Source organism: Thamnophis sirtalis, unplaced genomic scaffold, assembly GCF_051295495.1.
Source record: "Thamnophis sirtalis isolate CommonGarterSnake01/CBP01778 unplaced genomic scaffold, rThaSir2_p1.2 scaffold_6, whole genome shotgun sequence".
NCBI classification, from domain to species: Eukaryota; Metazoa; Chordata; class Lepidosauria; order Squamata; family Natricidae; genus Thamnophis; species Thamnophis sirtalis.
The window spans coordinates 29,474,835-29,488,747 of record NW_028261386.1 but is presented as its reverse complement, the minus strand read 5'-3'; positions in this window follow the sequence as shown (position 1 = coordinate 29,488,747).

Sequence of the window (13,913 nt, the reverse complement as noted above, 5' to 3'; positions counted from 1 at the left end):
TTTTGGAATCTTTCTGTGTTTGTGTATTTGTGTTTGTATGTGGGGGGGAGACAGAGGGAGGGAGGGAGGCAGGGAGAGTGTTTGTATATATCCATGATGGCGAACGTATGGCACATGTGCCACAGGGGGCATGCGGAGCTCTTTCTGCCGGCATGTGAGCCATCGCCCCAGCCCACTTCTACCATGCATGTGTGCACGTCTGTCGACGACCAGCTGATTATCGGGTCTCAACCATGGATGTGGGAGATGCACGTTCATGTGCGGGGGGTCACACACGGATGTACAGGGGGCGGGGTTGTGCATGCATTTGTGTGGTATCGTGTGTGCATGTGCAGAGGGATAGGAGGAGCAAGTGCTAGGAAATAGATTTGTCAAAGTCCTGTATCTCAATAATTTCTAAACCTCATTGAATCACATATTCTTACATACCGACTGTTGTTGAATAACAGTAGAAGACGACAATCTTCTGTGCTTGGTATGTTCTTAAAGGCCCCAACCAGCCATAAGAGTAGATGGGCCCGCAGCGTGAGTGACCAAATCTGTTCTTTTATGCAACTTCTAAAGCTGGGTATTTCATTCTTATTTCTTATCAGTAAGCAATAAACCTCTCTTCCGTGTATTTGTGCAATTCTCTTTTAAAGCGATCTGACCTGGCGAGCATCATCCCGAAGCAATGATTTCCTCACGCTAATTGTGCACTCTGTGGGGAAATACTTTCTTTGGTCTGCCTTCTTGTTAAAACAATATTGCAAAGTAGGTCCCCGAAAGGAGCATCAATTAGAGGGGTCTGAACTTTGACAAAATTCCATTTGGGGCCTCAGGTGAAAAGCCCCACTTGGGCTGTTTCATTTTGTTGTAATAGATAAGAGTCTGAAGGTTTGCATCTGCAGAAACTGAGTTACTATTGTTTTTTCTAAATCATTCCATCACGACATTAGCCTTAGCCCTTTCTGTGCTCTATCTCTTTTCTCCAATTTACTCAAACTCAAATCTCATATCAATATTCATAGCACTATCCGTCCAGAATTTTTCCATAGGCAGCTCCCAACTGAAGGTCATTCCATTTTCTCTAGCTACCCTATAGAAGAGATCAAGTGACCAGTAACTTTGTATTCCTGTCGGATCTCTTATAGAACTGGGAAAAGAGAATAGCTTTAAAAATAATAGATGGCTATTAGAGAAAATTGTGCAACTCAGTTCAGCAAATAATCTAAAAGGATGACTAGGGGAGAGAGAATGACTTCAGATATCAATTGTACTCTGTTCCATGCTCCCCAGAACCTGCCCAAGAATAGAGGAAGATTGGTGGTCCAACTCATTGTCACATTCTATTGCTTGATTCCATTGTGCTCCGCGTGATGGAAGGCAAACATCTCTTGAAGAACATTTACTCTTCTCATATTCTATATCTTCCCAACATGTTCTTGATCTCCTGCAATTCTAGACAATATGTGTGTATTTGGGTGTGGTATATTAATGGAACTAGTGGTGCTTATAATTAATTCTATTGTAAATGGAATGTACAGCCCTTACAAAGGATTTGGGGCTATAATTCAGGAAGTGTACTCAGAATAGCAGCTTTCCTGCCTGTCAATAAATAAATCAGGATAGGGCTGGAAGGGACCTTGAAGGTCTTCTACAGTCCAGGCCTTCACCACAGTCCAGGCCTTCCGCACAGCCCTCAAGATCTGGCTATCCCGTCAGGCCTGGGGATAGGATTATTTCTCACCCCGCCCGAATGTTGAGTGAATGTTGTATTTTTATGGTTTAATTTCTTTTAATCACGATTCTTTTTTTCAAGTCTTGTCTTGCACTCCCTTCCCTTCATTGTTGTAAGCCGCCCTGAGTCCCCTCAGGGAAAAGGGCGGCATATAAATCCTTAATAAAATACTAAAAAAAAAATACTTCTAGACCAACCTCCTGCTCAAGCAGGAGACCCTATATCTGTGAGGGGGAACCTATGGCATACTTGCCCAAAGTGGCATGAAACCGTGTCACGAAACCATGTCATCCAGCACATGGCCCATGCCTATTTGTCTTCCAGGTTTCCGGCATGCATGCGCACATGCTGATCAGCTGTCCTTTGCACATGCGTCAGTACACACAAAATCAGTGTGTGCATGCATGCCGGCCAGCTGATTATCGGGTGCGCATGTGCACCAGAACCCGGATGTTTGGCTTTTCTGGAATGTGATCCCTTTGTCCGTGTGGCAGTGCCAAAAACCAGCCTGTGCATGTGCGCCAGCCAGCTGATCATCAGGCATGCATGCACACTAGAACCAGGAGGCTTGGCTTTTCTGGAGTTTGGCCTTGACCAGCGCATGCATAAGAGTGACATTTTCACACCACCTTTTTGGCACTCAGTGCCAAAAAGCTTCGCCATCACCACCCTATATCAGGCCTCAACAGACTGCCTTCCTAAAAGTTTGTATATCATTCAATAATCCACCAATTAATGGTGAATGAAGCAGCATGGATATTTTGGTAATATATATTATAATATACATAATAAATAAATATATTATCATTTAAGTTGTTTAAGATACTTCCAACATCCCTAATACAGAAAAGGAATCACACTCAAATCTCTTGGTGTAAATACCTGAAGAAAGAACTGACTTTGTAGCAGTTTGTGTTACCTGAAGTGTGTTCAAGATCTGACTGAAAAAGCTGATCTCAAAAAGTCTCCATTCTGTTTCACAATAAACTTTTATTGGGGGGGGGGTGTCTGTTTCATAGGATGTTTTTTGCCCTGAGAGCTATACCTTTGCTCTTTAAGGAAGATTGAGGTTCCAACTCTCACAGTTCCACTGAAAGTATCCTTCTTTGCATGAAAGCTGTCCCAAAAAGATACTCCGCAATCGATATTATGCTCTTACTTTTCTGGCACTGAGACAAACCTCTACAAAGAAAAACGAAGTTTCTTTCTTTTTGAAACCGGAGCTCTGAGAAGGACACCATGTTTGCAAGAGGTTTGTGTGTAACACCTGCTTTTCCATTGTTTGGTATTCTTGCATTATTGCAGGTCTGGACTGTAAAAAGTGGCTGCCATGAGGTTTACAGGAACATCAGCTTAATGGATCTTTTGCTTTAAATAGAAATATCTTTCTGTTTCTCTTTTTAAAGTGATTCTTTCATTGCCTCTTTCAATAATAAGAACCTACATGGGTTAGTTCTTATAGCAGCCTTCCCTACTTTGATACTTGCCAGGTGCCACTAGGCAAGTGATGGCGAACCTTTTCGGCACCAAGTGCCAAAAAGGGAACACGCATGACATAGAGGCAGCATCGAGTGCCGAAAAGGGAGCACTTTGTCTGGGCTGCAACTGGGAAGAGGAGTTGCCCAGGAAGCATGTACACACTGGAAAATGTACTTCTGGGTTCCAGCGCATGCATGCACGCTGACCGACAATTCTTCTGGTCACTGATGTGCATGCACCGATCAGCTGGCTGGCATGCATGCTCATGTTGGAAAATGGAAGACCAGCTCTTTCGGTTTCCAGCACTGCCACACGGACAAAGGCCAGCTGATCGTCACATGCGCCCCAGAAATCCGGAAGAGGAACAGGCAACACCGCATGTGCCAGGTGATATGGCTCTGCATGCCACTTCAGGCACATGTGCCATAGCTTCACCATCATGGTACTAGGCCCTGGTGATGAAATGGCAATGAGTACAGAAGGTCAAGTCTATTAATTTCAGTTTTTTCCCTGTCTCATTTCTTCTGTTTTTTTCTACCTTAAATCTGGTTCCTTCCATTTGTGCATTAGTTTGTGAGTGCTAGACCTTGCAAGAAAATGCAGGTAAAATAGTTCTCCCATTGTACAGCATGCAGCATTTTGTGTGCAGGGTACTTCCAATGAACATTTTCCTGGCTATCATGCACAGTTATACTGTACATTTCTTTTCAACTAATACCCTTTATTTGTGCATGCATTTAGATAATAGATGTGTTTTGGATGAGAAAAATATATAATTTCTCATCCAACCTGAGAAATAGATCCAGGCTCAACTTCTAAAAGCCCATCTTAACCACCAAGTGATGCAGTAAGCATGAAACTCTCTCTGCCTATCTTGTTTTGCAGGATTATTTTGAAAGTAACATAAGGATGAGAGAATTATATTGAGAACCCTCCTTTAAAAAAAACAATTGATCACTTTTCTTGCTGATACCTACAAGTTCAAGTGACTGTTACAAGTCTGAACAATTTCTGACCCATGAACTAACTAAAACTCCCCACACAACTATTTTCATAAAATGATTATCTGCATTGCTAGTTTGGAACTGCAAAGGTATGTTCATTATCAAACGTCTGGTAGTTCTAAATGTCTTGGCTTGTTGGGTCATAAGGTGAAAAAAGAGACTGGAAGCATAAAGAAGGAAAGCATAGGATCCACTTTGGAGACCCTTCGGTCTTTAAACAAGCCAAACCCCATTGTGATCCACGCCAGGCTCCACAAATCCAAAGCAATGCCATCGAGTAGTGATGAGTGTGCCCGCGTACTCGGCAGGTCAACGACCAGGAAGAGGAGCTGCCCGGGGGCATGCGCTTACTGGAAAATATACTTCCAGTTTTTGGTGTGCGCATTGGCGCCGGCCAACAAATCTTCCGGTTACTGCTGTGCATGTGCACATGTCGATCAGCTGGCCGGTGTGCATGCTCCCACCAGAAAATGGAAGACCAGCTCTTCCAATTTCTGGCATTGCTGCACGCACAGAGACCAGCTGATCATTGCATGCGCATGCGCACCACAAACCCAGAAGAGAAACGGGTGATGCCATACATGCCAGGCAACATGGTTCCACATGCCACTTCAGGCACGCATGCCATAGGTTCACCATCATGGCCATAGAGTATGATTCTTGGACATTTGCCCAAGGCAACATAGGTGAGTTGATCTAGCAGGCAGAAATGAATTACATGCCAGTGCAGCAGAATATCTCAATGCATGTTGACCAAGGCAACGGGATCACAATGTTGATAGAGGTGACGTGGAGTGGTTGAGGGATAGATGCAAGTTTTATCAGAACCTCAACATTGTTTATTATTCAAACAAACACCTTATTGCATTGTGTTTTTATTTTATTTGCTGCCCACAGTTCCTTCTGGTAGATGGGCAGCTTAAATAAATAAAATGATATCATTTTGTTAAATAAATAAAATAGCAGCCAAGAGGTCAAAATACTTTCTTGAATTTTTCTTGCATATAGTGAGTGTCTGAATTTTTGCAACACTATCTGGTCACTCTCTGGCGCTGTCACAGCCTGTTTGTGCTCCTAAGACAGCACAAAGCCAGTGTTCCTGCTGTTCTTCCCTGGACAGGCAGGGGTGTGCAAGCCCTGGACAGGTCTTCTCTGACAAAAACTACCAGAAGATCTTTCATTTATGATGAATGTTAAAGTTGGGGCATCATCCAAGAGGTTTGCCTTGAGGCCCAGAAAGCTCTCTTTTATCTCTGTTATGCAGAAGGATTCATCTGGCTAAAGATTCTCATTTGATCTCTCTCTTCAGTGCTGTATATGGTTGCAGTCTTACACATGTTCCTCTTGTTTCAACTGGATTTATACATTCATGAGTTGTGGCTTTAAGTTGCCAGAGAATATGCTGATTATCTTTTTTATTACTATTATTAGTCTTGATATGTATCTTAATTGAATAATAAGAGCAATGGGAATAATACTTCTTTTATCTACAGTGCTTGGTAAATAAGCCAGGGCACTGCAAAGCTTATGCTATTATTGCAGAAACGCATTGCTAATTGTATGCTAAAACATATGCAATCAAGGTGCCAGGATTTAATTTTCTCTTTTTTTTAATACAGTCCATAAGTAGTTGGTATAATGAAGGCGATGGTTTGATTCCAGATCTTGACAAAAATATCATTTAAGCTGTTTTTCCCCAATAATATTAGACAACTTGGATTTAATTTCAGTAAAAATTTCCAATGCCTAATAATATATAGATATATGCATATCAGAGGTGGTATTCAGCAGGTTCTGATCAGTTCTGGAGAACTGGTAGCGGAAAGTTTGAGTTGTTTGGAGAACCGGTAAATACTACCTCTGGCTGGCCCCACCCGCATCTATTATCTGCCTCCCAAGTCCCAGTTGATCAGGAGGTAATGGGGATTTTGCAATAACCTTACCCTGGAGTGAGGAAGGAATGGAGATTTTACAGTATCTGTCCCCTGCCATGCCCACCAAGCCACACCCACCAAGCCACGCCCACAGAACCAGTAATAAAAAAATTGAATCCCACCACTGGTGCATACTACATGGGTCTACCATGACATAACTCATGATTATCTCACTTTTCTTCTTTAGGAAGTATAGAGGTAATCCTCAACTTCCGACCACAGTTAGGCCTGGATTTTTGATCACTAAGCAACACAATCATTAAATGAGTCATCATGTGTCCAGACCTAATTTTGTGACCATTTTTACCCTGGTCATTAAATGAATCATATGGTTATTAAGGGAATCATGCAGTCATTAAGTGAGTCTGGCCTTCTCAGTTCATTTTGCTTGTTGAATGTTGGTTGGAAAGATCACATATCATGATCACATGACCACAAGATGCCATAACTATCATAAATATGAGCTGGTTGCCAAGATCCTCTTTTAATACTGTAAATTAAGTTATGGAACAAGGTCACTGAGTGATACATTATATAATTTTAGTCAGGGGTGGTGTTCACTTACCTTTGCTATCGGTTTGCAAATGTGAGCATGAACTTTCTGCGTATGCTCAGAGCATCAAAAACAGGACATGATTTCATCCGGATGAGTGGGAGGAGCCTCCCATTGCCACCGCTACCAGTTCTCCCGAACTGGATAGATCTGGCTGAATAGCACCACTGATTTTACTCAACGCAAGTTAAGGAAGGCAATTGATGGATTCCCATGTTTTCACAATCATTCAATCAAAATCATATTGAATATTAAAGAGAGTCATTTGGTCGTTAGCACTCTTTCTGAGAGTCATTGAGGCTGCTTGGGGGTTTATCTGTTCCCTCAGCCATCAGAAAGGGTGCTAAAGACCAGATGAATGCAAGGAATATAAATCTTTCCATTCTTCACCATTCATTCAGAACTGAAGAAGCTTCTTGGATGAGAAGCAAAACATCTTCAAGCAAAAACAAAGAAAGTCCATTTGCCTTTTGGAAAAAAAGCATCTTTGGGCCTTTCAGCCCCTGCTTCAAACTTTGGTAAGAATGCCTTGACTGTCTTTGCTGAAGCCCCCATGAAGCCTCCAATGGATAGATATGAGCAACATTTATTCAGAGGCAATTTGGAGAAACTGCAAAACATCCACTTATTCTTGCCATAATTGCAGGATTCCAGATGCACTCCTTGAATTATTTAGTGCATGGGGCCAAATCTACTCCTGTTTTGTTTTTTAAAAATTAGGGATATTTTGTCATAGAAAGCCTCTTTTATTGTACAAGGGAATGACGGTGTCTACTTGTAGATGAAGATAAGGTACTGTGTAGAGGTGGTATTCAGCCAGTTCTGACAGGTTCTGGAGAACCGGTAGCAGAGATTTTGAATAGTTTGGAGAACCAGCAAATAGGCTGCCCCCACCCCCGCTGACACCCAGCTTCCCAGCTGATCTTCTTTTGTTGCCCTGAACAGGGGAACGGAGCTGGAAAGCAGGGGTGGGGTGGCTGGGGAGGGAATGGGGATTTTGCAGTATCTTTCCCCTGCCATGCCCACAAAGCCAACGGTTCCACAGAACCGTTAGTAGAAATTTTTGAATCCCACTACTAGTACTATGGCCCAAATCTGCCTTGCATTTACGAAACAAATTCTTTCGGTAACATTTTCCCCTTCCCATATTTAAAATGAATAAATTATGGTACAATGATTTTTAATTGATTGTTTTTAAAGTGGAATCTTTTAATCCATTTTTCACACTAGCTTCTAAAATCTCTCACCCAAGAGGCTACTACTCAGCAGATCACAAACAATTTCATCTTTTCTTTTCCTGGCTGTAAACAGGATGTGAACTAAAATGGACCAAAATGTTTCTCTCACACATCCCATCTTCTCCCTATTCCTAAACCAAATCATATGATTAAAAAAAAGTTAGCCTTAACTTTGTGGTGTGGGAGAGGGAGTAAAAGAAGGAAATTGGACCGACTCATCCTTGCTTTGCCATGTCAAAAATTAAAGAGTAAACAAAGGTTCCCCAATTCCCTTGATTGCATTAATCATTCAAATGACGTATTAGCATTCTTCAGACTTGGCTGTTGCGCTTCCAAATTAACACCTCCAGGTTCAAGGGAATAGAAATTAACTGAATTATCTGGCAGCCCCAGATGTCCTGGTGTGTTCTTCCCTCTCACTGATTTAATATGCCTGAATAACAGTTATGATGCAGAAAAACTGCTAATGGTCAAGAAATAATTTATGACATGTGTAACAGATAGGCCCAGCTGTCTTCTGCATACAAAAGCCACCACAGTTTGGCCAAACAATGGTTACAACTCTCTGTTTCTTGGAAACCTCTCTGCCAATATGCACTGTGCCATCGTTTACGTTTATCAGCTCACATCAGAAGCTATCTATATCACAACTGAACAACTAGCAGCAAATAAAATAAGCTGGATACATAAAAGAATGATAGCATCCCTTGGGCATTTGTCAGATAGGTGCTTTGGATAGTTTGAGGAACATAACGTGCAATCTTTGCATTCAGTTTCCACAATCTGACTGGAAAATCTGCATAATATCTATCGATCAATATCTATTGATTAATGATTACAGCTATATATACAGTATATTTCCCAAATCAAGTCGATCTTCTTTTGAATATTCAATTTATTACCTCCTACCTATATGCTAACTAGCAGTTACAGCAGAAATCTCAGAAGGAGGAGAGGGGGGAGAATATACAGTATATTTCAAAATATAACAGGGAAAAAAGATGGAAACTCTTACAATAACTTCATTCATAACATGCAAGTGCACATTATAAAATAGAAGCAGTAAAACAGCAACATCATGGGCTACCACTAAGAAGTCCATGGGATCCTTCATATACTAGTCTGGTTCTGTACAACTTACCTATGGCAACTGTCCTCCCTTACCATTTTTTCCCATCTTTTACTAACCAGCTATTGGATCCTCATATCATCTCTAGTCTCTGTGCTTTTCTAAATACTCCCTGACACTCTGTGTTGAGATAAAGATCAAATATGTTGATTTGATCCAGGTTATAACAAAGCTCATTGAGACGCTGGTGTTTCTGCCACCTCTGACCTCAATTTTATTCATCATTAATTTATTTAAAAGGTAAAATGATTTTCATAAACATTGCTTTTCAAACACACACACACACACACACACACATCCTCAGAAGTAAGATTCAGCAGTTCGTCAGATATAGAATTGCTTTAGAGCAGTGTTTCTCAACCTTGGCAACTTGAAGATGTCTGGACTTCAACTCCCAGAATTCCCCAGCCAGCATTCGCTGGCTGGGGAATTCTGGGAGTTGAAGTCCAGACATCTTCAAGTTGCCAAGGTTGAGAAACACTGCTTTAGAGTTTTATTTTCCTCCTTCCCTCTCCTTGTATATGTAGCGCTAACCCTGGTAAGGGTCGCTGGAGTCTGGATTCTCCTGACTCTCTTCATATGGTTGCCAGTCCACCTGGTGGTCATCCTCCTCTCAGCAGGCAGATCACCTGATAGGGTGGTATTCAGATTGGAGCTTCTTCCTATTTCTCTCTCTTCTCTCTCTCTGTCTCTTGAACTGCCTGCAGGGCTCTCCTTCCACAGTCTCTGCTCCTTTACTGTTTCCTCTGCTTTCCTTCTTTCACTCAAACTCTTCTCTTCCTCAGGTTTGCCTTACAGAAGCCTCTCCTATCCTATACTCCTCTCTTCCTTAGGCTTTCCCTCAGAAGCCTCTGCTATCCTATTCCCTTATCTCCCTTTTTCTTCCTTTTTCCCTTGGTCTCCCCTCCCCTCTCCCCACTTCCTCTTCCTTTTTCTCTCAGCCAAACTCCTCCTTCTTTCTCTTGCATTTTTCCTGTCTCCTCCCCTTCCTCCCAAACCGTCCTTTTATTCCCTCCTCCCCTCTGCTACATATAGTACTACTATTGTCCTACAATCTTTTTGTTGGTCATTCCATGAGGCAGTGTCTGAATCATTATTATGTCAGAGGATTAGTACCTATTAGTATCCACTGGGAAAGACCGATAAGATTTTTAAAAGACAGAAAAATGATTCAGAATGATCCATGTAAGATGGAAATCTATCCAAAGTCAACAACATGAACTGCAAGAGAGAGGTCAATGTTTTCTTTGGGTAGACTTGCACAAATACAGGGTGGATGACACCTGGCTTGACAGGAGCACATGTAAACGGAAGTATCCCTTATAATATATGATATTCTACAGCATAGCATTTATGTCTTTACTGAACTATTTTGCCCAGTAATATTTAAGGATGTTGATGGATTAAAATGTATCCACATAACAGGATAGCACAGTGGACAATCAGTTTGGAGACCATAGCCTAACCTAAAGAATTTCTAGATATTTAGCTTGGAGAAGACATAATTAAACCATTGTCATATTTCTAAAGGTTTGCTGCATTGATGATAGCATCATTTTGTTATCTGTTGCTCAAGAGGATAAAAAGAAATGGGATTTTTTTTAGTGAAGATTTAAAATGATTATATTATTGAATATGTTTTTCAGTGGTAGAATATGCCAGCTGGGGTGGGGTGGGTTCCGGCAGGCACTACTGCTGGTTCACTCGTGTGCATGCCTTGTGTGTGTGTACATGCTTGATGCGCGCTGTGCATGCATGCACAGTGCAATTAAAATTGTTCTGTGCATGCGCAGAACTGAAAAACTGGCGCCGCCCGGGGAACCAGTTCAGGGGCGTGGCAGACCTGGATCCTGCCAGTTCCAGCGACCCAGGCCCCCAAACCGCTACTGGTTCGGCGAACCAGTCTGAAGAAGTAGGAATACACTACTGATGGTAGCAGTGGTGAACTCTATTATAACAAGAAGAACATGGACGTTGCAATAATTGGAGACAGCAGAATAGAACTGGAGAAAATCACAAGTTACAAAGATCTGCAAATGGAAGTAGGATGATTGTGACAAAAGAAAGCAGAGACTGGACCAATAATATTAGCTGCTTGGCTGCAATTCCAAAACATCTGGAGCACTATTGTTTTTGATAAAGTCATCACCAGTCAATTGCAAAAGACAGCTTTACTTGGAACTACTTACATCCTGTGATGATAACCTGTAACCTCTTCAAACAACATCTGCCTTTCCAAAGTCATTGAGAAGGATCCAATAGTGAATGAAAATCTCAAATCCAGTGTAAACAGATAGCTGACTGTGTAACTTACCCATAATCATTGAATAATAATTTAAGCCAGCATGCTAGCTGGGAAATTCTAGAAGTTGAAGTGCATACACATTTAAATTGCTGAGGTTGAGAACAGTGTTTTAGACCATCAGAAGAAACCATGCACAATCCCACCACAAAGCATGCACAATCCCACTTGCCTTACTATTTGTGTACCTGTTTAGCCTTGACTCTTAGCATCTTTGGCATAGATGTGACTCTCAGGTAGGCAAAGGAGTTGGGGGACAGAGACTTGTCTTGTTGCCATAAGCATTACCTGGATCTAATACTAGGGAAACAATAAGCTGAACAAAAACTCATTTTCCATGCTTTGGTGACAAGTGAGGCATTTGCTGTTTATTAAATGACGGTCGCCGTGGTGACTCTTCCCTCACACAACAAGCCCAGAAGTGTATGCTATCGCTTTAAAAAAAAGAAGAAGAAAGAAAGAAAAAAAGAAAGAAAGAAAGAGCCGATGCCAAGCTAGTCACCGTAATGCTCCCTTGGCATAATTAGATGCATACCCGGGGTTGTATTTGCATATGATATTCAGGGCATGATTTTTTTATTGTTCTTAATCAGAGCCGAATGTCAACAAAATAAATGAAGTTGCGAGTGGAAGTGAAATTTTTATCACATTGGGGATGTGCCTTTTCTCCCATTTATCACAGTCCATATTGAGAGAGCGAAATTTTTTTGAAAATGTGGTAATCAATGGAAGAGCTCCATATGGCAGGGATCAAAGGTGTTACATAGTGTGTGGTTCTGCTTTATTGCCAGCCAGTACTGTTAATTGGACAACAAGATCAGAGGCAATATTAAAATCCAATTAAATTGATATGAACAGATTGCCAAGTGATGTACACTAATGTATAATTGAGTATCAAGCAAATGCGAGTCCCCGTCTTCTGCCTCTACCTCCTGAATAAATGATAGAGCCATAGAGGACAGAAACAAGTTTGCACATTAGCTCCACGGCTCTGGGCTTTCATTTATTACTTTCAGAGTTGATGACTTTAGTTTCCTACATCCCGGCCTTAAAGGAATAGATGCACCTCATTCTGCCCTCCCGCCTGCTTTCTCATTGTGTGTAGAAGTTTGGCTTCTCACTGATTATGCATCTGTCTTGCCCTTTTTTCCCCTCTCACGGTTGCTTTGAGAAAAAGCTTAGTATTTCTCAGAGTCATCTATCAGACCAGTAGCCAGCAAATGGACCAGGAGAGTGTCCAGCCATTCAGTTCGTACTTGAGCAAAGAACTGAGAAGCTAGGCAGAGTTGGTCACCCTCTTAAGGTCAGGGAAAGCTTATGTGTTTTTGATCTCTGCTTGGTTGCTGGATACAGTAGCTCCTTTCTACATCGTAAGTGGATTTTTAATATAACAGAGATTCTAAGAAGCAGCCATGACAATGTAGAACAGGGATGTCAATATTGATTTCATTGAGAGGCACATCAGGGTTGTGTTTGATCTCAGGGGTGGGGGATAGGCGTGGCCAGGATGGGCATGGCCAGCTTGAAGTCACTCATGTCGGGGAATGCCAATGGTGGCCTGAGCACTCTACCAGTGAAAACAGGCTCCTGAACTCCATTTTTGTTGGCAGAAGCAGTGTGAGCAGATCCTTCGCTGTTTCTAGGATAGCCCCATGAGCCAAATCTAAGCACCCCATGGGCTGGGACTGACCCATGGGCCTTGAGTTTGACCCCCCTGATGTAGAAGATAAATAAAAAGAGTGGCTGAAGCTCAAATATGCATATCTTCAGTGGTGAGATTCAAAAAAAATTACTATTGGTTCTGTGGGCATGGCTTAGTGGGCATAGCAGAGAAAGGATACTGTAAAATCTCCATTCCCTCCCCACTCAAGAGGAAGGTTACTGCAAAATCCCCATTTCCTCCTGATCAGCTGGGACTCGAGAGGCGAGTCTCTCCCGAGTGGAGGGGTGGAGCCAGTCAGAAGTGCTATTTACCAGTTCTCCTAACTACTCAAAATTTTCACTACCAGTTCTCCAGAACTGGTCAGAACCTGCTGAATACCACCTCTGCATATGTTACCCAGAGGTTTCTGGCATTTCCATTTAGGGCTGGGAAAAGCCACCTTTGGAACATCTATATAATTATATCCTACTGGAATGGATACAAAATTTCTAGTGAGCTTTGGGTGATCAGCAATAGATCAGCCAAGGGGACTTGTTTTCTATAATTTAGCAATAGTAAATCAAATGACTATTTTTCTGTAGTTTCCCTGATTGGTAAAAGATATTTCCTTTATGATTGTGCAACATTGCTATCTGGTTTTCGAGGGGTTTTTTGCAACCAAATCTCTCAGTTTTGGTGAAGATTTATTCTCATAGTTTCTGAGCTACTGACCTAATATAGTGCACATTTGTTAACTGTTTTTGATCTTTGAAGCATTAGTTCTGCACCTTCCTCTGTTGAGAGTGTTCTAGCCAAGCAAAAAAGATGATCCTGAAAAGATGATGATGGCCCATCTATAGCACAGAGTTACTTTGGTCAGTATCATTTGAATGGTCAGTATCATTTGAATAT